Source organism: Ornithorhynchus anatinus, chromosome 2 (assembly GCF_004115215.2).
Source record: "Ornithorhynchus anatinus isolate Pmale09 chromosome 2, mOrnAna1.pri.v4, whole genome shotgun sequence".
Taxonomy (NCBI): domain Eukaryota; kingdom Metazoa; phylum Chordata; class Mammalia; order Monotremata; family Ornithorhynchidae; genus Ornithorhynchus; species Ornithorhynchus anatinus.
In genome coordinates this window covers 50,580,710-50,602,954 of record NC_041729.1, presented here as the reverse complement: position 1 = coordinate 50,602,954, position 22,245 = coordinate 50,580,710, and the positions used below count along the sequence as shown (strand labels likewise).

At 43.1% G+C, this 22,245-nt stretch overlaps 1 protein-coding gene across 7 annotated transcripts in view; it reads right to left on the bottom strand.

Annotated features, from left to right (window-relative positions):
- The window catches only part of SNX29 (sorting nexin 29), a 553,944-nt gene that overhangs the window by 247,164 nt on the left and 284,535 nt on the right, over positions 1–22,245 (bottom strand). The window lies entirely within an intron of this gene.

The following is a 22,245-nucleotide window of genomic DNA, read 5'->3' as shown; positions in this document are numbered from 1 at the left end:
ACCATTTCTCTCTCTCTTCCAAATTCATTCCAACCACCAACATCTTAAACCCAGTTCAGATCTTTTGGCTCGCCAATTATATGAGTCACAGTTTCAAATAGTTCGTATTTGTCACAATAACTTTAAAAATGCCTGACAGAAAGCCATCAACGTGGTTCATTTTTAAACAGGTCATTCCAGTGACCAGGCTGGTCCCTTACAAAGTTACGGGGAGAAGAGGCTAAAGGACATAAAGTTTCTCCTTTCTAGGACACTGCCCTAAGTACACATCAGAACACCAACTGTAATCATCCAACAACATGTAATTTGTTGCTGGTTTCACTTTATCACCTGGATAAGGATGTCCAGACATTCAAGCCCGCTTAACAGAGGATACGAATTAGTGGAAATTATGAGAAAATACCCAGGGAAATTAGGTATAGATAACTATAGAGAGCTATCGATCAACGAATGGTATTTATTGAGCGCTTGCTATGTGCAAGTGCATTGTACTAAGTACTTGGGAGAGCACAATAAACCAGAATTAGCAGACATTTCCTGCCCTCAACAAGCTTACAGTCTAGAGGGGGAGATAGCTGTCCTTCGTACTCAAAGACAATGTTTCATGGTGACATTCACCTGCCGCAGCTTGGGACACGGAAAAGGCCAATGTAGGAGCCAGCCCTTAGTCTCAACCAGCATTGTTCAATGACTGTCTCTTGCTGGGCTGGTCTAGTTTATAGTCTGCAGTGCCCAGGGGCTAAGTTTCCCTCTGACTCTCTCAGGCAATAGTCCTGCTGAAACTTACTTTGAGGCTGAGGGTGCTTCACCTGCCTTAAGAAATGGAGAGACAATTTTCAGCAGTCCGTGGTGAAAAAAAAAAAAGTCTTCACCTACACGAGCTTGCACTGCAGCTCAGTATGCAAGGCAAAAATCTTGAAATAATAATAATTAGAACACCTTCCCTCTTCGTATCCGACAGGTGATGACTCTCCTCACCTTCAGAGCCTTACTGAAGGCACATCTCCTCCAAGAGGCCTTCCTTGACTAAGCCATCATTTCCTCTTCCGTAAACTTATTGTGGGCAGGAATGTGTCTGTTATATTGTTATCCTGTACTCTCCCGAGTGCTTAGTACAGTTCTCTGCCCACAGTACACGCTCAAAAAATATGACCGACTTTTCTCCCACTCCTGTCTGTCACCCTGATTTGCTCCTTATATTGACCCCTCCCTCAACCCCACAGCACTTTTGTACACATCCATAATTTAGTTATATTAATGTCTATCTCCCCCTGTAGACTGTGAGCTCACTGTGGGCAAGGAACCTTTCTACCAACTCTATTATATTCTACTCTCCCAAGAGCCTAATACAGTATTTTACATACAGCAAGCGCTCAATAAATCCGATTGAATGGTCTGTGAGCAGTAACCCTGGTTTAGTCATTAGTCTGCACAGTACTGGACAAGTTATCTTTGTGCCTGAGATGGGGGGAGACGTTACTCACCTACCAAAAAGGAATTATTAATATTGGAAGAAAGTTCCCCGCAAAAGCTTTGATTAATAATATGATCAGTCGAGGAAAAAGCCACAGTGTATCTTTTTAATCAATTTTTTCTTCCCTGTAAGCTGCACTTAATATTCCTAGCAAATGTGCACATACTTGCTTTGTGATCAAAATGATAAAGTTTATTCCCTTTTGACCAATACTAAACAAATGTAATACCTCTAAGAATACTCATTCTAACATCTTCAAATTGAATTCACATAAGCTCTTCATGAACCTACTAAAGGCCGGGAACCAATTTACCACATAGTAGGCAAGAAATATACAACTGCCAATATTGCTCCTAAATAACTGCTAATAATGTTACATAAAATGGGATCTTTAAATAAACCCAACTGCCACTTCCAAAGGTAGATTTTGCAAGGGGAACAATGTTAAAACAATTTTCCAAGCAGAGAAACATCCTATCTCCCTCTTTTTATTGTGTTCCACTACAAGTTTTTCTCTCACGGATATAAAAATACCTTAGACTTATCACAGTTTTATTACACCACAAATAATACAACGGGGTTGAGGCGAAGCTAAGCTGAAAGAATCGCTGCACAGATCTCGACTGAGAGGTTCATATCTATTTCAACAGACCATTACGATACACGTATCTTAATATATCTCATGAAAATGTATATCTAATTAGAATTTATACATGAGAATGGAATCTCCAATCACAAATATTGGGCAGGTCTCCAGTTTAGGATTGATATCCTCTTCTCTCTCCTACTTCTATTCCCCCTCCTCCTTACACTGTGAGCCCCATGCAGGACAGGGACTGTGTCATCTACCCCAGTGCTTAGAATAGTGTTTGATACATGGTAAGCACTTAAATACCATAAGAGAGAGAGAGAACCTGGGCGTAGGAATTGATCATTGATTGGGATAGTTAGCACGGCAAACTTGCACTCTCTCACCGCTGCCAGTCAGGCTCCCGCTGGGCAAAAGGGGTATAAGTGAGTCGGACAGAGAGGAGCGTAGCACCTTGCCAAGGGCAGAAGGAAATTATAAGCGCAAAACTAATTTGCGGCTGAAGTGACCGCAGCGGGGTGCCAAAGCTGGCTGACGGTTGCCAAGTGACCACCTTGGTAGCTACTTTGGTTTTCACTGCCCACTTGAGCCAGCTATTTTCAAGATTCCTGATGAGCCTGTCCACCATGTCTTTGGTGGTTCTTGATCAGAAGCCTTTACTACTGAAGGCATAGGCTCAGTATGAGAAGCAATATGGCCTAGTGGAAAGAGCACGGGCCTACGGGTCAGAGGATCGGCCTTCTAATCCTGTCTCCACCATCTGTCTGCTGTGACGCTGGGCAAGTCACCTCACTTTCGGTGCCTGTTACCTCATTTCTTAAAATGGGGATTAAGTCCTCCTCCCTCTGACAGACTGCAAGCCCCTTGTGGGACAATCACTTCGCTTCTTTGTGCCTCAGATACCTCATCTGTAAGATGGGGATTAAGACAGTGGGGCCCATGTGGAACAGGGTCTGGGTCCAACCTGATTAGCTTTTATCTACTTTAAAACACATAGTAAGCACTTAACAAATATCATAAAAAGATTAAAAAAATACAGTAAGAGACTTCCAAAGGTCATTCTGGGAGAGATTACCCTAAACTACCCTGTCCAAAGCCTATGGTATTACTGTCACAATGCCCCAAGAAAAATTAAATATTAGAAGTTATCATTAGTTTAAATTAGCCCAGTATGATATGCCAAATTCTTAAATCTTGCCTGGTAACTGCATATTCAAATCTGGGCAGGCTGAATGGGATATTTCACCCAGAACAGTCTTCTATTCTTCCCATTGAGAAAAGCTCTATCTTCAACCCCTCCACCCTCCCTCTCTCCTCCCAGCCCCGGTTTCTTTAACTTATTCTGGGCACAGTTTGAGCTAAAGCCAGACCTAGTCAAGAAACTCTTCCTATAGCCTCTCATTACTCATTTTATTAGTAAGATTTTTCTGAACAGTGTCGTTCCCTTAACAACCTCAGGGAATGTGATATGAAAAATAAATATTGAAAGTGTTTAAGAAAATGCAAGAAGCAGCACCAGTGCAATAATCGGGAAATGATTAGAGCAGAGGTGTAACCCCACTTATGGAGCCGATTTTAAAGGTTGGGTCGTGGGTCCCAAAGGGCTGTGAAAGGGACTGGCAGATCAAAGGGTCCCATCAATCGGGTGACAGAGCTTTCTCCAGAGAGACCCGTGGTGGGGTGGAGATCCCCCCTCCCTTTAGACTCTAAGCCCTTTGTGGACAGGGAATGTGTCTACTGCTGTCTTGGGCTCTCCCAAGTGCTTAGTACAGTGCTCTGCACACACTAAGTGCTCAATAAATATGTTGACTGATTGACTTTTGGGTGTTTGGGGTTGGTCTGGTTTCAACCCGTCAGTGTTATTTCTGAATAGCGTGAAGGGATGGTGCTTTCTAAAGCAGTTGTAAATCAATCAGTCAGTGGTATTTATTCAGCTCTTACTGTGTGCAGAGCACTGTATTAAGTGCTTGGGAGAGTACAGTATGTCAGAGTTGGTAGACATGTTCCCTGCCCACAAAGAATTGAATATAAATCATTCAATCAATGGTATTTATTTAGTGCTTACTGTCTGTAGACCACTAAGTGATTGGGAGAATATACAACAGTGTTGGTAGACACAGTCCCTGCCCACAAGGAGGTTACGGTTCATTGGCGGAGACGTACATTAAAATAAATTACAGATGTGTACATGAGTGCTGTGGGGCTGAAGGTGGAGGGAATATCAACTGCTTAAAAGGGTAATAATAATAATAATAATGTTGGTACTTGTTAAGCGCCTACTATGTGCCAAGCACTGTTCTAAGCGCTGGGGGAGACACAGGGGAATCAGGTTGTCCCACGTGAGGCTCACAGTTAATCCCCATTTTACAGATGAGGTCCAAGTGCACAGGAGATGGAGAAGGGAGAGGGAGAGTGGGGAAACGTAATTTTATCTACCCCAGCGCTCAGAACAATGTTTGACACATAGTGAGCGCTCAACAAATATCATTTAAAGAGGTAACATTTCCCTTGTAAACTTAGAGGGGTGATCAAAGGTACTGATAATCTTTCAGAATGAAAAGTAGAAATTGAACTTGTGCTTAATAAAGTTGCTTGGAGAACTCATGCACTTGGGATTCTCCCAGTGGAATCAGATCACTCAGAGTTCAGATGAGATGAGACTCTCCATCATGTGGTATATCCAACTTCCCAGACTTCCCACTCATTGCTTCTAGAGCCAGCAGAAGCCAACCCAAAGGAGGGAGAGACTGGAGGCAAGGTTGATATAACAGTCAAGCCGGTATTTGACCAGCACCTGGACCACCATGGTAGCCTCTTAGTTGTAAAGGAAGGGACAGATCCTAGAAATATTGTAGAGAAAAAGCCAACAGGATTTGGTAATAGACTGACTAGGACTAAGGGGTTGAAAGAGAGCACTTAGTACAGTGCCGAGTGCTTCGTAAAGTGCTCTGCACACAGTAAGCGCTCAATAAATACAATTGAATGAGTGAAAGAGAGGGTGTAGTCAAAGACAATGTGAGCTTCAGAGATGGGGAGGATGGTGCCGTTGTTAACGGGGACGTGAAAGTTCCAGGACAGAGGCAGGATGTGGGCAAGGGGTTGGTGATGAGATGGATGAGAGCGAGGTATAGTGAGTATGCTGGTGTTACAGGAGCAAAGAGAGCATATTGGACTGCAGTACGAAATCAGCAAGGTAAGGTGGTCTTGAAGTGTCACTCGCTACTCCTCAGGATTCTGCATTTGCTTCCTGTGTTCCTCTGCATCATGCAAAATCTCCTTACAAGACTCTGCCAACGTGCCCCATCTTCTGCTGTCTTCACCCATTACCTTTCTTCAGCTAATGCTAGAGTAATCAGATTAGATTAATGCTAGATTAGATGCAGCTAATCTAACTGCATTTTGCTCTGGCCTCTCCTTGCTCAATTCCCTCACTCAAACTGTTCCCCCAACATGAAACTCCCTCCCACCCCAAATCCAAAAGACCCCATCTTCCCACATGTTCAGAACTTTCCTAAAAGCCCACTACCTCCAAACACATCAAGACCTAGTACCCCCAAGTCATATGAGCCCACCAGCCTTCTCTAGCAAGTTTGTGCATATCTATACCCACCCTCAGCTACCTCTGTATGGACGTTCATTTGGTAATTCATTTTGATGACTCTATTTAATATTTCTATGTCCGCCTCTTCCACTAGAGAGTAAGCTGTTTATGGGTAGCAAAGACGTTTCATTTCCCTGTTTTAGACTTCTCGAGTGCTTACTCTGCACTAAGCATTGCACCTAATGGTAAATTCACATTGCATTAAGCACTGCACCTAATGGTCATTCAGTAAATACACCTCCTCCTAATAAAGTGTTGTGCTTGTTCCTCCCCCTGCTCCCATTATTTGTCACTTCTGTCTCCCCGTCTCCTCTATCAGGTTGTAAGCGCACTGTGGATGGGGTACATGTCTTATGCCTCACCTGTTTTCCCCCCCAAACACTCACTGTGGGTGTTTAGTAAATACCATCGCTTGGTTTAGATTTGAAAGGAGGAATTTGAAATTGAAAGGAGTGAGGAAGTGGAATTGTGGGGAGGAAGAAGAGGAAAGGATATTAAAGAACAACTCGTGAGCAGGTGAGATTACTCATTTTAACGTGCCCCATCAATCAGTTGTCTACCCAAGGTCACACAGCAGATAAGTGGTGGAACCCATGACCTTCTGACTGCTAGGCCCATGTTCTATCTATGAAATATTGCTAATAACCAGAATATGGGAAAACTGCTAACTGAATAAATAAGAAAAGTATATGCACTGCTTAAGTCCTAAGTAAACTGTGTAGACATTAATGCTTAGGTTGGTGGGATACCATGACCTGTGTAGGTGGAATTTAATTGGGAAAGATGGGAAGAGTTGCAGTCTGGTAAATTTGAAGGGGGAATGGAATTCCAGTTAGGGAGAAGGGTTTAAGCAGGGGGTATAAGTGGAGACAGTAGACCGCAAGCTACACTGAGAGGGTTAGCCTGGAAGCAGTGGAGAGAACAGAGCAGAGAGGAGCGGGTGAAGAGAACGAGTATGTAAGGAGTGGGATGTCTTGAGTGCTGGGGTGAATATAAGCTAATCAGGTTGGACCCAGTCCCTGTTCCACAGGGGGCCCACTTCTTAATCCCCATTTTACAGATGAGGTATCCGAGGCACAAAGATCTAAGTGACTTGCCCAAGCCCACCCAGCAGACAAGTGTCAAAGCCAAGATTAGAACCCAAGTCCTTTACACTCCCAGGCCCGTGCTCTATCCACAAGGCCATGCTGTTGCTCAGTGACGCTCCCAGGTACATATCTGTCTGTAATGTATTTTAACTTTAGTCTCCCCCCCAGTCAGCTCCTTGTGGGCAGGAAGTGTGTCACCTCACTTTAGCATAGTTTACTCTTCAAGCGCTTAGTACAGTGCTTGGCAAAGAGTAAGTGCTAAATACATACCATTGATTGATAACATGGAATAATAATTCTTCTAATATAATTAAATGTATAACCAATATGGAATATAGGAAAAGGCTCCAAGTTCAGAACTATAAAGGTGCTATCAATAGCCAAGTTAGTATTATTTTATAAATTGAGGAAAGACAAATCTATATATTTATACTTTTTGACAATCATTTCAATATTTTTCTGTCCAATTTAATGCAAGGCAAAGGAACTATTTTTCTTCCTCTTGATTTACTCTTTAGTTAGATATTCCCTGATTAATTGTCATATGTCAGCTTCTGCGGAAACAAAGTCCCTGAGCTTTTAGACATCTAATGTGGCATTGCATATTCATCCCTCCTTTATTATCCCCTCCCCACCTGCTGCTCCACAGACATCTCTGTTTAGATAGCTCCAAATCTCTGTCGGAAATTAACATCGATTTCTCTACTTTAATCCAAACAAAACTATAACTCTGCATTGGATTTTGGCACCACCAATAACAGTGGCTGAAGACATTACAAGAAGTATCTCTGCACTAATTATGACACAAATTCTGCAGGTACAAAAACAGAGCAGATCCAGAGATCATCTGGAAATTATTTAATCTTTTTTTAAAGACCTCTAGTAAGAGAGAGGCTACAATTGCTTTTAGTAATCTAAACTTTTGTTCTTCCTCTCCCTAGTAGCCAAGTTGTTTTTCATTACAGTCAAATTCTCCCTTCCTTTGATTTTAGCTCCTCTTTCTCTACCCTCTGTTGTCATGGAGTAGAAATGGTCAGGGTTCACCTTATCAGACACACAGACCTCTCCTCTTTTTTCATTAATCTTGTTTCCTAAGAGGACTATTATAACAGGAAGATGAAGAGGTGAAATAGGAAAGGAGGGAAGGGACCACAAAGACTATAAAAGAAGTCAAAACAAACCAAATTACATGCATTCTAACCAAATTTATATCAGAACAGTAAGGCACTGTATCACGGAAGGGGCAAACTTAGCTGCCCTAAAAAACCTAACAGCACAGTGAATGACAGTCTGACACAGCTGCCTAGCAGAGAATTTGCCTGATGGATGACTCCTGTTGCTTCTGAAAATGCGATTCTCCTCTGCAGGTGACTTGTCACTGGACCATGACTAGCAAATGGTTTCCCTCTCCCTCCAGGCCCTTGCATCTCGACTTCTGATTACAAGCTAAAGGCACCAGTTAGCCAGACAGATATAGTAGTACATCAGCGAACCTTGGGGGAGGGGGCTAGAAATAGGCAGAGCCAGGCACAACTCTGATTCTAAATGGGCTCCAAAGAGGAGGCTCAAACACATCCTAAGAGAAAGGCACACACTGCTTAAACGCAATAACTAGGAACACAAAGTGTGTGGGCTGGATTGTAGTAAGAAAGTAGTTAGGTGAGGTAGGAGGGGGCAAGGTGATTGAGTGCTTTAAAGCCAGTGATGAGGAGTTTCTTTTGGATGCGGAGGTGGATGGGCCACCACTGGAATTATTGGAAGTGTGTGGTTATTCCTGTGTGTTTCTTAGTACAATGCTCTGCACACAATCAAAGCCTGGTAAACACTGATACAACCCCTTGGGTCATCTCCCTTTCTATAATAATAATGTTGGTATTCGTTAAGCGCTTACTATAATAATAATAATGTCGGTATTTGTTAAGCGCTTACTATGTGCCGAGCACTGTTCTAAGCACTGGGGTAGACACAGGGGAATCAGGTTGTCCCACCTGGGGCTCACAGTCTTCATCCCCATTTTACAGATGAGGTAACTGAGGCACCGAGAAGTGAAGTGACTTGCCCACAGTCACACAGCTGGCAAGTGGCCGAGCCAGGATTCGAACCCATGACCTCTGACTCCAAAGCCCGTGCTCTTTCCACTGAGCAACGCTGAGCACTGTTCTAAGCACTGGGGTAGACACAGGGGAATCACGTTGTCCCACGTGGGGCTCACAGTCTTAATCCCTATTTTACAGATGAGGTAACTGAGGCACAGAGAAGTGAAGTGACTCGCCCACAGTCACACAGCTGACATGTGGCAGAGCTGGGATTCGAACCCATGACCTCTGACTCCAAAGCCCGTGCTCTTTCCACTGAGCCACTCTGCTTCTCCTACCACTGTCTTATTGCCAAAGCATCAATTCACACCAATCAGGTTTGATTTGTAAAAGTTTGGGGGCTTATTTTTGCTTGATCAATAGGGAAGAAAAATGGAAACTAAGAAAATCCCCCATTTCTCTGCCCTCACACTTCACTCCTCTTACCAACCTTGTCCCTGTACTTTGATCTCATCTATCTCTCCGCCAACCTCTCAGGCACACCCTGCTACTGGTCTGGCATGCCTTCCTTTCCTCATATACGACAGACACCGACTCTCCCCACCTGCAAAGCCTTATTGAAGGCACATCTCCTCCAAGGGGCCTTCCTAGACTAAGCCCTCATCATTTCCCACTCCCTTTTGCATCACCCTGACTTGCTTCCTTTATTCATCCCCCTTCTCCGCCCCACGGCACTTGTGCACACGTGTATTTTATTTATATCAATGTCTGTCTCCCGCTCTAGATTGTAAGCTCATTGTAGGCAGGAAATGTGTCTATTATATTGTACTCTCTCAAGTGCTTAGTACGGTGCTCTGCACAGAGTAAGTGCTCAATAAATACAGCTGATGGACTGACACTTTAATGGGAGGGAAAGGGGAAAAGGTCTCCAATAGTTGCTTAAGAAACAATGAGTAATAAAGGAAGTGCCCAAGAGCTCACCCCCTAGATTGACAAAAGAAAACATAGAGGAAGAAGCTAATCAAACTGGCCATTTGGCCACCCGACACTGCTTGCTGGCTCCAATCTCCAGGAACAGTGGCATTACAAGATCTTGTTTTGGCCTTCAGTGCCCCAGCCAGGCTCAGAGCTGGACCTGAAAAAGCTTACAGTAACAGGATCTTCTTTTGTAAAAAAGGCAATATGTATTCTTCCCCATGGCTGTTTTGATCTCGCACATGACAGCTTTGGAAAATTCAGCCCTATCTAAATTAAAATCCTCAGCCCGTAATTTGCCTGATGAATCCAAGGGTGACATATCAATCGCTTAAAAACATTCAGCTAAAAAGGCCACGAAACTGACAAAGCAAATATAGAGTATGTGACTTGGGAGTTCTTCATCGGGCCCTGTAAAACTCAATATTTAGTTTTCAATTTTCTGATTACTTAGTTCCTAAGCTAGATGTTACTCAAGGTGAGGAGTCTCTTGAGGCATCTATCTACTATGCCATGCTGCTTCTCGAACTGTGGTTACCCAATAAAGCATAGCCTGGACAGGCTTGAATCAACCCTAGTGTTTAGGACAGTGCGTGACATACAGTAAGAAAAGCAACATGGTTTAGTAGAGCATGGGCTTGGGAGTCGGAGGATGTGGGTTCTAATCCTGACTCTGCCACTTGTCTGCTGTGTGACCTTGGGCATGTCACTTCATTTCTCTGGGCCTCAGTCACTTCATCTGTAAAATGGAGATTAAGACTGCGAGCCCCATGTGGGACAACCTGACCTTGTATTTACCCCAGAGCTTAGAACAGTGTTTGGCAGATAGTAAGCACTTAACCAATACCATAATTATTATTAGTAGTAATAAGCGCAAAATAAATAATCAACACTAGTTGGTTAGCATGGCAGGTCCGCCGACAGGACCAGACTTCAAAAATTTCTTTGTTGAAACACTGGAGACAAGATCCTGTCTCTCCCCACTCCAGCTCATATTTCATTTCTGCTGCGCGGATCATTTTTCTAAAAAAAAATTTAAAAATCGGTCCATGTTTTCCCGCTCCTCAAGAATCTCCAGTGGCTGCCCAATCACCTCCCCATCACACAGACACTCCTTGCCGTCGGCTTTAAAGCACTCAGTCAGCTCACTCCCCTCCTATCTTACTTTGCTGATTTCCTACTACGACCAAGAACATTCGCTTGGTTGATCTAACAGCAACCTACTCACTGTAACTCAATCTGGTCAAATGCTCACCTACATCCTGCCTCTGGCCTCGTATATCCTCCCTCTTCACATCCAATGGACAATCAACTCTCCCCACCTTGGATGCCTTATTAAAAGCACATCTCCTCCCAGAGGTCTTCCCTGACTGAGCCCTCACTTCCTCTACTCCCTCACCTTCCTCCCTCATCCTGGATTTGTACCCTTTATTCACCTCACCCTACAGCACTTATGCACATATCATCCATTTACATTAATGTCTGTCTCCCCATCTAAACTGTACGCTCCTTGTTGGGCTGGGAGACATATTCACCAAGTCTATTATAAGGTACTCTCCCAAGTGTTTAGTACAATGCTCCGCATACAATAAGTGCTTAGTAAATACAACTGATACAACCCCTTGGGTCATCTCCCTTTCTACCACTCTCTCACTGCGGAAGTATCAATTCACACCAATCAGGTTTGATTGGTAAAAGTTCGGGGGCCTATTTTTGCTTGATCAATACGGAAGAAAAATGGAAACTAAGAAAATTCCCCATTTCTATGCCATAATGTACAATTTCATTTTAAGAATGTTAACATTAATTTTCTTGAATGGGCCAATTTCAAACAATAGCTGTAATTAAGATGCATTACAATCAGTCAGAATATTACAGTGAATCTAGTTTGCAAGACTGCATCTGTAATTCCTGAAAAATTCCCTCCAGATTTTGATGTTTCCCCAAGCCTTGTACTCTCTCACAGTTACCAGATCCTAACTGGTTCTTTGGGATTTTGCTCTCTACCTGTTAAATTCTTAAAACATCCCAGGCCTATAGCCTACTCTTCAATCCACATCTTCTTCAGAAGTGTCGACCACTGAAAAGTTGCTGGGGTTTTTCTTTAATCATGCAAGTTATGGGGCAACAATCTACTCAAGACATAAAGTCTGAAAGGATTTGGTCACATCCTCACACCTTAGGGAAATTAGGCCTTCTCAGTCACCCTCCCTCTGATGGAATACTCAGGGAGTTTAAAATACTTCAAATGGGGCTTAATAAATGATAGACAAGTTTTAAAATGAAAAATATTAAATTTTATGAACATTAAAAAGGACCCACCCTTGAGGCTTAGATTTTCATATCAGGCAGATTTGATTAAATTGGAGGCCTAGAACTTAGCTATTATAGGTTGTTGAAAGAGAATTTCCCAACAGTGCCCCAATGCTGTTCTCATACAGGTTCATCTCTACAGGAGGATATGTCTTTTGAGAGGGAAAGCAAAGGGGCAGCCTTTTTTAAAAAATAATAAAAGTGGTAGGCGGTATTTATTAAGTGTTTACTAAAGTGTCAAGCACTCTATTAAGCACCGGGATAAATACAAACTAGTTGGACCTAGTTTATGACCCATATAAGGCTCACAGTCTTAATCTCCATCTTATGGATGAGGGAACTGAGGCACAGGGAAGTTAAGTGACTTGCCCACGATCACACCGCAGATAAGTGGCAAAGCTGGAATTAGAACTCAGGTCCTCCGGCTCCCCGGTCACTAAGTCATGCTGCTTTGGAGGGACTCCAAATATCTACCAGCCGCTAATTACTACCAGTTTTGCCAGAACAGAATTTTCACCCATAACACAAAACACTTCCTGGGTGAGACACCATACACCCAGTGAGGAAGAACACAAATCACACTGCAATCAATACTTACTCCTTATCACATAAATATTGGAAATACTAAGCCCAATTCTCCCAGTGCCTGAATGTATTCACTGGTAATGATAGGCCCTTTGTGAGAGGAATGCTAATTTCTTCCAGCCACTGGGGAATCATTAGTTTAACACAAAAGGGGAATGAGCTTCGGCACAGGGAGCATTTATTTTGGGGAAACAAAAGTTGTTTCAAATAATAATAATAATAACAGTTCTTGGTAAGCACTTACTATGTGCTAAGCACTGTACTAATTGCCAGGATAGTATTTTTAAAATATAATGTAGATCCGTGGTGTTGAGCGGGTGATTTTTTTTTCCCTTTTATTAATTTAAAATTGTCATTTACTCCTGCGCATCCAAAACTTGGTCTGAAGGGCTGAGTCCCACGGGAAAACCAATAGAGCCCTGCCTTATATGTCTGTCTCCCCCGTTCTAGACTGAGCTCATTGTGGGCAGACAACATGTTTATTGGAGTATTGTACTCTCCCAAGTGCTTAGTACAGTGCTCTGCACACAGTAAACACTTAGTAAATACGATTAAATGAACGGAGTCCCGTTCACACGAGACCAGGCCACGGGAATTCAGTAGCCCAGAGCACCATGATGGCAACGAAGTTCCCTCCCACAGACGGGGGAAGGGAAGAAGCGCCCAGGGTGGATTGGTATCTTGCAAACCAGAGTGAAGAAGCACATGAAGAGCTTCATTAACCTCAGGAAAGGTTGGAAGGGTGAAGTTCTCGTTAGTCTTCTTTTTTGAACACAATGGCCTATCCTGGTGCCTCTACATTGGTTCTGAAAATGAACCAAGATCCAATGCCCTCTTTTCCAGGGAAAACAACAGTCTTACCTCCAGCAGATTACAAATCCAATTTCTTTCCTAAAACAATTGATCAACATCCCACCTCTCTAATGACTCAGACTTTGAATACAAAGATGACACATTTACAAGGAAATATACAATACTTAGTATAAAAATTGATTGTAGCCCCATGCTACCTACTGAATATTCACCAAGTGCAGATGATTCATACCTGCATTTGCAACTGGTTGCCAAAAAATCTAAACTTTCGGTTTGAGGACTGGTGCACGTTAAAATCTGCAAAGTCACAGGTGGGCTCTTAAAGTCTTCTTCAAATGTTAGCCTTGAAAACTTTACAGAGCACCAGTTTCAGAGCTGATATTTCTCTATTCTCTGTGCTTTCCTTATAAATCTCAAAGCTGATCGATAGGTTTCTTGGAACTGAGCAATGGATCCTTCACTTTTGAGCTCGGTGTGCTATCAAAAGGGAGACTGGGTTCTAGACACCAGTCACTGCTTCTCTAGGGACAACACTGAGATGAGGAGATGATTTCTGACCAATCATCAGCCAGAGAATGGTGCCCTTCATCATGGTGTCCCTGGAAACCACCAGGGCAGGAAATTGGCTTTCTCTAATTTGTTTATAAATCTAAACTCAGAACTTGGGGAATTTTCCAAGAAAAGTGTACCAACTCCCAACTTTCTGGAGGGAGTTTATTGTTATATGAGGTATTTTTAAAACCCTCATTTATATCCGTAGTACTGAGAGGGTGAAGGAAAAAGTGGCTGTCTGGGGAAAATCCCTGGGAATACAATTTAAATTTAGAAGGCAGGAGAAAAAGACAAAAGAAAAAAAACAAGAAACAATGGTGTTCTTGTCCCTACCCTGTCCAATACACCAACTCCTTGGGGATGGATGAGTTCAGGTCTTCCCCACCCCAAGTGACAACACATGACAGGCTAGTCTACTTTTCTGGCACATGACTGGGCCATTTAGACTAGTTTCCAAAATCATTAGCTGGCCCTTTGGTTAGTGGGAACCTGTTGGGGTTGAAGCACCATAACACTGTACTTAAGCGCTTACTACAGTGCTTTGCATACAGTAAATGCTCTATAAATATGACTGAATGAACACTGGGGCTCCTCCATAGATGTCAATCATGGGTATTTACTGAGAGCTGACTACATGCAGAACACTGTACTAAGCAATTGATAGAGTACCGTGCAACAGAATTTGTGGACACTCTTTAAGGAGCAGATAGGTTAGAAAGCTACCATTAGGGGCTCTTCAGCCTGAAAGGAAACTCTCAGATCTTGTCAAAGACCTAGGAAGAAGTCGATTGGGAGTATTACCATCATTATTATTACATTTATTAAGCACATACCATGGCTTAAGCTCTGAGCTAAGTGATAGAGCAGATCCAAGCCAACCAGCCTGAAATGTGGTGGGCTGCAGACATGCCAGATAGAGGGGCTCGTAAGGTGGATCCCCCCCCGCCAACTCCCCGGCCTATCCCGTCTCTGGACCCCAGCCTCTCTCATCTGGGGTCTCGGGCAAGATCGAGACTTTCCAACAAGACCTGAACAGACACACTCGCACTGATGACTTCCTGTTGGCTCTCTGAAGCCTGTTTCTAAAAAAACGTTCAACCCAAGTTTCCCCACTCTTCAACAACCTCCAGTGGTTGCCTATCCACCTCCGCATCAAACAGAAACTCCTCACCATTGGTTTTGAAGCAGTCGATCACCTCGCCCCCTCCTACCTCACCTCGCTGCTCTCCTACCATAACCCAGCCTGTATACTACTCTTCTCTAGTGCTAACCTACTCACTGTACCCCGATCTCTTCTCGCACCCTTCCTCTTGATATCTGACACTCCCTACATTATAAGTCCAATTGAAGACATATCTCCTTCAATATCACTTCCCTGGCTAAGCTTTCCTCTTCTCAGACTCCCTCCTACATTGTCCTTGTCCTTGGATTTACTCCCTTTATTCATCCCTCCCTCAGCTCCACGGCACTTACGTACATATCCATAATTTATTTCTTTTAATGCATGCCTCCTCCTTTTAGACTGTAAGCTCCTTATGGGCAGGGAACATGTCTACCAACTCTTATACTGTGCTCTACCAAGTGCTTAGTACACTGCTCTGATTGTTAATTCCCTGAGATCGTTCTACGCAAATCAAGGAGTGAAAATCCATATCTTGGTGAGACTGAGTGTACTTCAAGACCTAAATAAAGCATCCAATTCCTCAAGGGTTCTACCAGATAAGCCTGGTTGCCCCCAGCTCCTTTTAGCTTCCAGCCCGTGGAACTTATTTTCCTGACAAAACCAAGCTTTCTCAATATTTGACCCTGTGAACTCAATAGAGATAGATGGCAAAGGAAGTGGTATATTCTCTGTGCCTCCAGCATAATGTCAGTTAAATTCTGTTTACAAAGTCACCAGCGAGCATGCAAGACTGAGCGAACACAGATTGTTTTTCAGATCCTGAAGTGAACTCACAGAGCCAAGGGGAATGAGAAATGGGGGGGGAAAAATTCCTGCCTGGTTTTATAATTGTGGCAAATGGGTTATGAAATTTCTTCAAACAGGATGTGGAATCCATAACATCATTTAGACACTCACCTCTATGCCTGTTACTGCACTTTAACCCAGAGGACCCAATTATGCTGCAAATTTAAATTATCAACTGCAGTGCTGTTAGAAAACTGCATTAAATAAAAATCAGAGTTGGGTGGTAATCTTCAGCTTCTACTCTGTGTAAGGAACCTTAAATCGGATGTGTGTTTTCTCGATTTTGTTTTGGCATCACCATCATCACCTTAACTTATTAAGCCCCAACTGACGCACTGCACTGTGGTAGGCATTCCACAGAGTAGATTAAAAAAACACCACCACTGTACTCTAGGAGCTTAGAAACAACACTGAAATGCATTACACTTCCAAAAGGCAGCCGAACTTATGAATATTTTCTAGAATATTATGAGCATTTATTAAGCACCTACGTATCACTAGACTCTCTGATTCATGGTACCATGGGAACAAGGAAAAGGCCCAGGCAGTGCCTGCATAGGAGAATTATACTGTGTGGATTAGGACTTTTTTCAGAAGAAAAAGTAGATTCTTGGCCCAAAACTGCACAGGACAAAAGTCTAACATTAAGTACCCAACTGAAGCATGGAAGAATAAAGCTTTTCACACGTGTATCCCTCAATCAATTGCATTTATTGTGCACTTACTATATGCAGAGCACTGTTCTAAGCCTCTGTAAGACTACAAGAGAACCAGTAGACACGTTCCCTGCCACCAGTGAACTTACAGTCTAGAAGAGAAGACATTAATACGAATAATTTCTAATTTCTTTCATTCACCTACTATGAACTAAGAGGTTCCATGAAATTCTATCAATCAGTGGTATTGGTTGAGTGCTTACTGTGAGCAGAGTACACTCTATCGGGATTATCCTCTTCCCATGTCCCCATTGGTATTCCAAGAAATGCTGTGGAATGAAAGTAATGCTACCAGAAGCTAAAGTGGCATGGGTTCCTTGCCTTGGAAAGCATGTGAAGGAGAGATTATTAGGAGAAGTAGTGTAGCCTAATGGAAAGACTATGGGCCTGAGAGTCAGAGGACCAGGGTTCTAATCCTGGCTCCACCACTGGTCTGCGCGGTGGCCTTGGTTAAGTCAATTCACTTCTCTGATGCTCAGTTATCTCATCTGTAAAATGGCGATTAGGATTCTGAGCCCTGAGTGAAACAGGGACTGTGCCCAACCTAACTTACATCAATCCCAGCACTTAGAAAAGCATCTGGCAGTGCATAATAAAAACATTTAAAAAAAAATTATGCTGCCCCCAGCCTCCGTCCAGTCCCACCCCTCCTGGAGAAGCCAGACTCCTGATGTGGCCCTGATTATGGCCCTAAAGGCTGATTGCTAGCCACCTCTTCCCTCCCCAATGGACCCAGACCCTACAAGAGCCAAAATGCACAAGCATTAACAATCAGTTTCTCTACCCTAGTGGGCCACCATGTTACAAAATAGAGAGCATAAGAGAGAGGGTGAGAGATGTGGGGGATAGAGCTAAAAGGGACAAAAAAGAGTGTCAATCAATATTTGTTGAGCACTTACTATATGCAGAGCACTGTACTAAGCACTTGGGAGAGTACAATTCAACAGAGTTGTCAGACACGTTTCCTGCCCACAACTAGCTTACAGCTTAGAGGGAGAGACAGACATTAATATGAATAAATAATGATAAAAATAAAGATATGTAGATAAGGGCTGCAGGGTTGAGTGATCAGGAAAGTGGGTTCAGGAGAAAAGGGGGCTTAATCGGGGAAGGCCTCTTGAAGATGTGACCTTTCTAGTGCTTTAAAGCTGGAGAAAGCAGTGGTTTGCCATATATGGAGCGGGAGTGAATTACAGGCTCAGGGGAGAACATGGGAAAGGAGTTGATGGAGAGATAGATGAGATCAGGGCTCAGTGAGTAAGCTGGCATTAGAGGAGAGAAGTGTGGGGCTGGGCTGTAGTAGGAGATCAGTGAGGTAGGAGGGAGTGAATTGACTGAGTGTTCTCTGAGAATAGGTATCTTTTTTCCATCTTTACAAAAGAAGAAACCGGCACAAATTAAGTGACAGCCACGGTCACACAGCAGGCAGGAGGCAGAGCTAGGATTAGAACACAGGTCTCCTGACACCCAGGCCTGTGCTATTTCCACCAGCTTACACTGCTCCCCAAAGAGTTAGGGTAGTGATAAGGCCAGGAACAGGGAAGAAACAAAAAGAAAAGTCAAGGGGTGGGCAAAAAGAAGAATGAGAAGAGAAATGAAATGAGGATTGACAGGGGGCAAGAGAATCGGAGAGGAGAGAATCGGAGAGGAGAGAATCGGAGAGGAGAGAATCGGAGAGGAGAGAATCGGAGAGGAGAGAATCGGAGAGAGCAGAAAAGCCATTACAAACACTGAGGTCAATTTAGAAGAGAGGTAGGGGGAGATGAGGTGAGTAAATTAAAAAGAATTACAAAAAGAGAAGAAAGGTAAAGAGGCAGAGAGAAAACCAGGATGAGCCCAAAGTGCCCTCAACCTGGGGATAGACAGACTCTTTACTGAAATCCACTTAACTGCCTCCGCTTGAAGATGCTCAGGTGTTCCTTTCTCCACTTCTCCATTTCTTTTCCTCTTGTTTCCCCTCTTTGAATCCACCAAGTGTCACTTTCTTCTTCTTTTGTGCAGTCTCCCTCTACTCTCTATGCTTCTCCCTTTGCAATGCCAGCACTAGAAAAGAGGAGCAGCAGCTGCTGTCCCTTTGGCTGGTAATGAGAGCAGGGCTTGGCCAATTAATGTTCAAGTTCTGTAATCTTCACCTGAGCAACACCTGTGCTCCTGACTCAGCAGAGAGGGGAAGAACTGAACATGAAGCTTGGTGACAATTTGTCAGACTTCCCCAAAACAGCTATGATTTCTCTTTCAGCTATTTAGTCAGCTGTACGCAAATTTCCGAGAAAGGGGCAGGTTGCCAGAGATATATCTCCTATGATGGTGATTTCAGCATGGTGAAAGTTATTACAAAGTAATGTTCATTATAATGAAAGTCAGAGGCTCACTGAGTCAGTAGGGGCAATCTCCAAAGGAACAGGACACAGTGATCATTGTGGGCAGGGAATGTGCCTGTTTATTGTTATACTGTACTTTCCCAAGTGCTTCATACAGTGCTTTGCACAAAGTAAGTGCTCAGTAAATACGATTGAATGACCGATGTCATGGTCTTCATCCTTATCTAGTGATAAGGCTAAAGACATGGTAGAAACTGAAAATTCAAAGAGGGGAATCTAACACAAAGGCTACAAACACAGCCTGTTTGTTCACATGTGCATGACCTGTTGCTTCCAGGCACAAACTCTCAGAAAGGCTCTTTTTCCATTTCTGTAGGCTAACAAAGTTGGCATGCAGGGAGAACTGGATGTTGCCAAACTCTCACTTTTAGCCCTTTTGGAGGTTCTTGTTCCCTAATAGTCCAATTCCACCTTCCTTTCTAAAGAGAGGGGTTTTTTTAATAGTATCTGTTAAGTGCTTACTATGTGCTAGGTACCATACTAAGCACCGGGGTAGATACGAGCTAATCAGTTTGGACACAGTCCAAGTCCCACATGTGGCTCACAGTTTTAATCCCCACTTTATGATGAGGTTACTAAGGCACAGAGAAATTAAGTGAATTGCTCAAGGTCACACAGCACACAAGTGGCAGAGCTGGGATAAGAACCCAGGTCCTTCTGACTCCCAGGCCCCGTGTGACCTTGGGCAAGTCACTTCACTTCTAGTGGAATGGCAAAAAGGGGCCTCATTTTGGTTATGCCACCATCAGCTGAGAAACAAGAGCGAAGAAAGTGATCTGGAGGATGATAGTTGCTGCAGTTCCTGGTTCCCTGGCAATCTCTGCTGTGGTCCATCAAACACCAAATAACAGAGAAACTTACAAGGAAACATTTTTACAGGGCTCAAAATAATCCACTTTGTGTAAAGCCTGGGGATGTTCTGCTACATTAAGCCACATCAAGAGTGGTTCTTGGTAACAACTGAATTCATTTTTCTACTCTGGAGGGGACTGGATCTTCCATCCCTATGTAGACATGTGGATTCTCTCATTCCTGAGAGAAAAGAGAGTTCTGCCACATGCTGGGCCGGGGAAACCGGGAGGGTTAAATTTTTTTAAAATCAAGGACCCAAGACTCCTGGTCCACTGAGACAGGAAATAATTAGAAACAATACACTAAATTAAAAGCACCATTCAGAACAAGGCCTTTCAAATGGCTAAGAGTTTAAGGGTAGCCCAAGATAGAGAGTCCCGGTTCAGCTTTCTTTGTTCAATTGTCGGCTATGTCATGGAACAAGCAGTCCTTCCTGCTGTTCCTAGCACAAATGAATGTCAGGCACAGAGATATTACCTGTTGAGACTCGTTTCATCTGGTTTGACCACAGTGTGCACTAGCTTGATTTTCTACTATTTCTTTTTTGAAAAATGAGTCCACTATCTCCAACGCTGCCAAAAAAAAAATATGTACACCAGCAATGATTGTGTTTTTGGCAAATTCGCTTGGACGACACCTGAAAGCAAATTCCTGGTAGAGCAATGATCTGCCAGGAGAAACTCTGATCCCTCAGAGTATCCACAGTGGGTACGGATCGGAACCTCCACGTGAAGTTCAATAGTTTATAACCCAACAGCTACTTGAACGGAAAAGTGTCTCTCTTAACATGATCAATACAGGATACATTAGTTGTCCAGCAGCATGGATAGAGTACAGGCCTGGGAGTTAGAGGACCTGGGTTCTAATCCCTACTCCTCATCTTGGCAGCTGTGTGACTCTGGGCCAGTCACTTATCTTCTCTGTGCCTCAGTTACCTCATCTGTAAAATGGGGATTAAGATTATAAGCCCCATGTGAGACAGGGACTGTGTCCAACCCTATTTGCTTGGACCCAGCCCAGGGTTTAGTACAGTGCCTGGCACATAGTAAGTGCATAACAAATACCATTTAAAAAAATTATAATGATATTATTACCTAATCCGTAAAATGGAGATTAAGACTGTGAGCCGATGTGGGACCATGGACTGTGTCCACCCTGATTAGCTTGTATCTACCCCGGCGCTTAGTATAGTGCCCGGCACATAGTAAGTGCTTAAAAAATACCATTTAAAGACCAAAAAAAAAAAAACTAGTTAGCCTTTAATAAATACCATTTTTAAAGAATGAATGAGGATGAAATGGGAAGTGCGAAATTTCCTTTTGCTTACTTGATGTGGGCCTAAAGGGATGGGCTTGAAATCAAAGTAAATACTGTGTGTGTTGCTAAACCCAGGCCCAAGCAGGACCCTTTCTGGTTTCATGACCCATAAGTTACTTCTAGAAGTGGTTGCTGTAGCTCTGGGGGGAAAGAAATCCACCATGCATTCCAATCGCCTAGTCTACTCTCACTTTAGGTTCCAACATGAAAGAGGTAATGAGCTCTCAACTTGGTAAATAATTAAAAAGAAGCAATTGGAATTTTAAAATCTTTATCATGAGGAGTACTTTGTCCTAAAGGAACAAAAATATCTCAAGCAGTATGCACACTACATATAATTCAAATGGCTGGGCTGTGGAGCACAGGCAAGGTAACAATACTCACTGTCGTGGAGATATTTCCTCATGTTTACTTGACTGTAAAATGCACTTTCAGGGTCAAGGTCATTTGTTTTCTTTTCAGCCTTCAGGTGAAATCTTGCCAGAAAGAATGATTTTAATTCAGCTACTCTGAGATTTGGGACATGGGTCTGGAAGCATGGGCACAGCAACTTGAGAAGTACTGGTCTTTCAGGAAGCCTTGGGCAAATGGCAATCTTATGTTTGCTGTGAAATGGGAATGATGATCTCTTTCTGAGTGGTCTGAAGAAATGTTATTAAAACTGAACAGCTCAAAATAAGCAGTTCGAGTTTCTCTACTAACAAGCCAACATAAAGGCCAAACCTAGTCAACTGAGCCATTTTCCCCTAATTAGGCAGTTTTTAAAATGTTAAAAAGTAACTATGTCAAATGCCAAGTTTTCTCAAGGGAGAGTGGGTTATCCCATTCCCATTACAGGTGTCAATGCTGAAGTACTGGATCCAGGGCACTGTGGGCTTCAAGTGAAACTTTCCAAACGTGCTACAAAAACCACCGATGGATATGTTTGGCTGCTGGCTGGAATTACATAGTTTGTGCAGTTTGAAATAATTATTGGTGCATGAG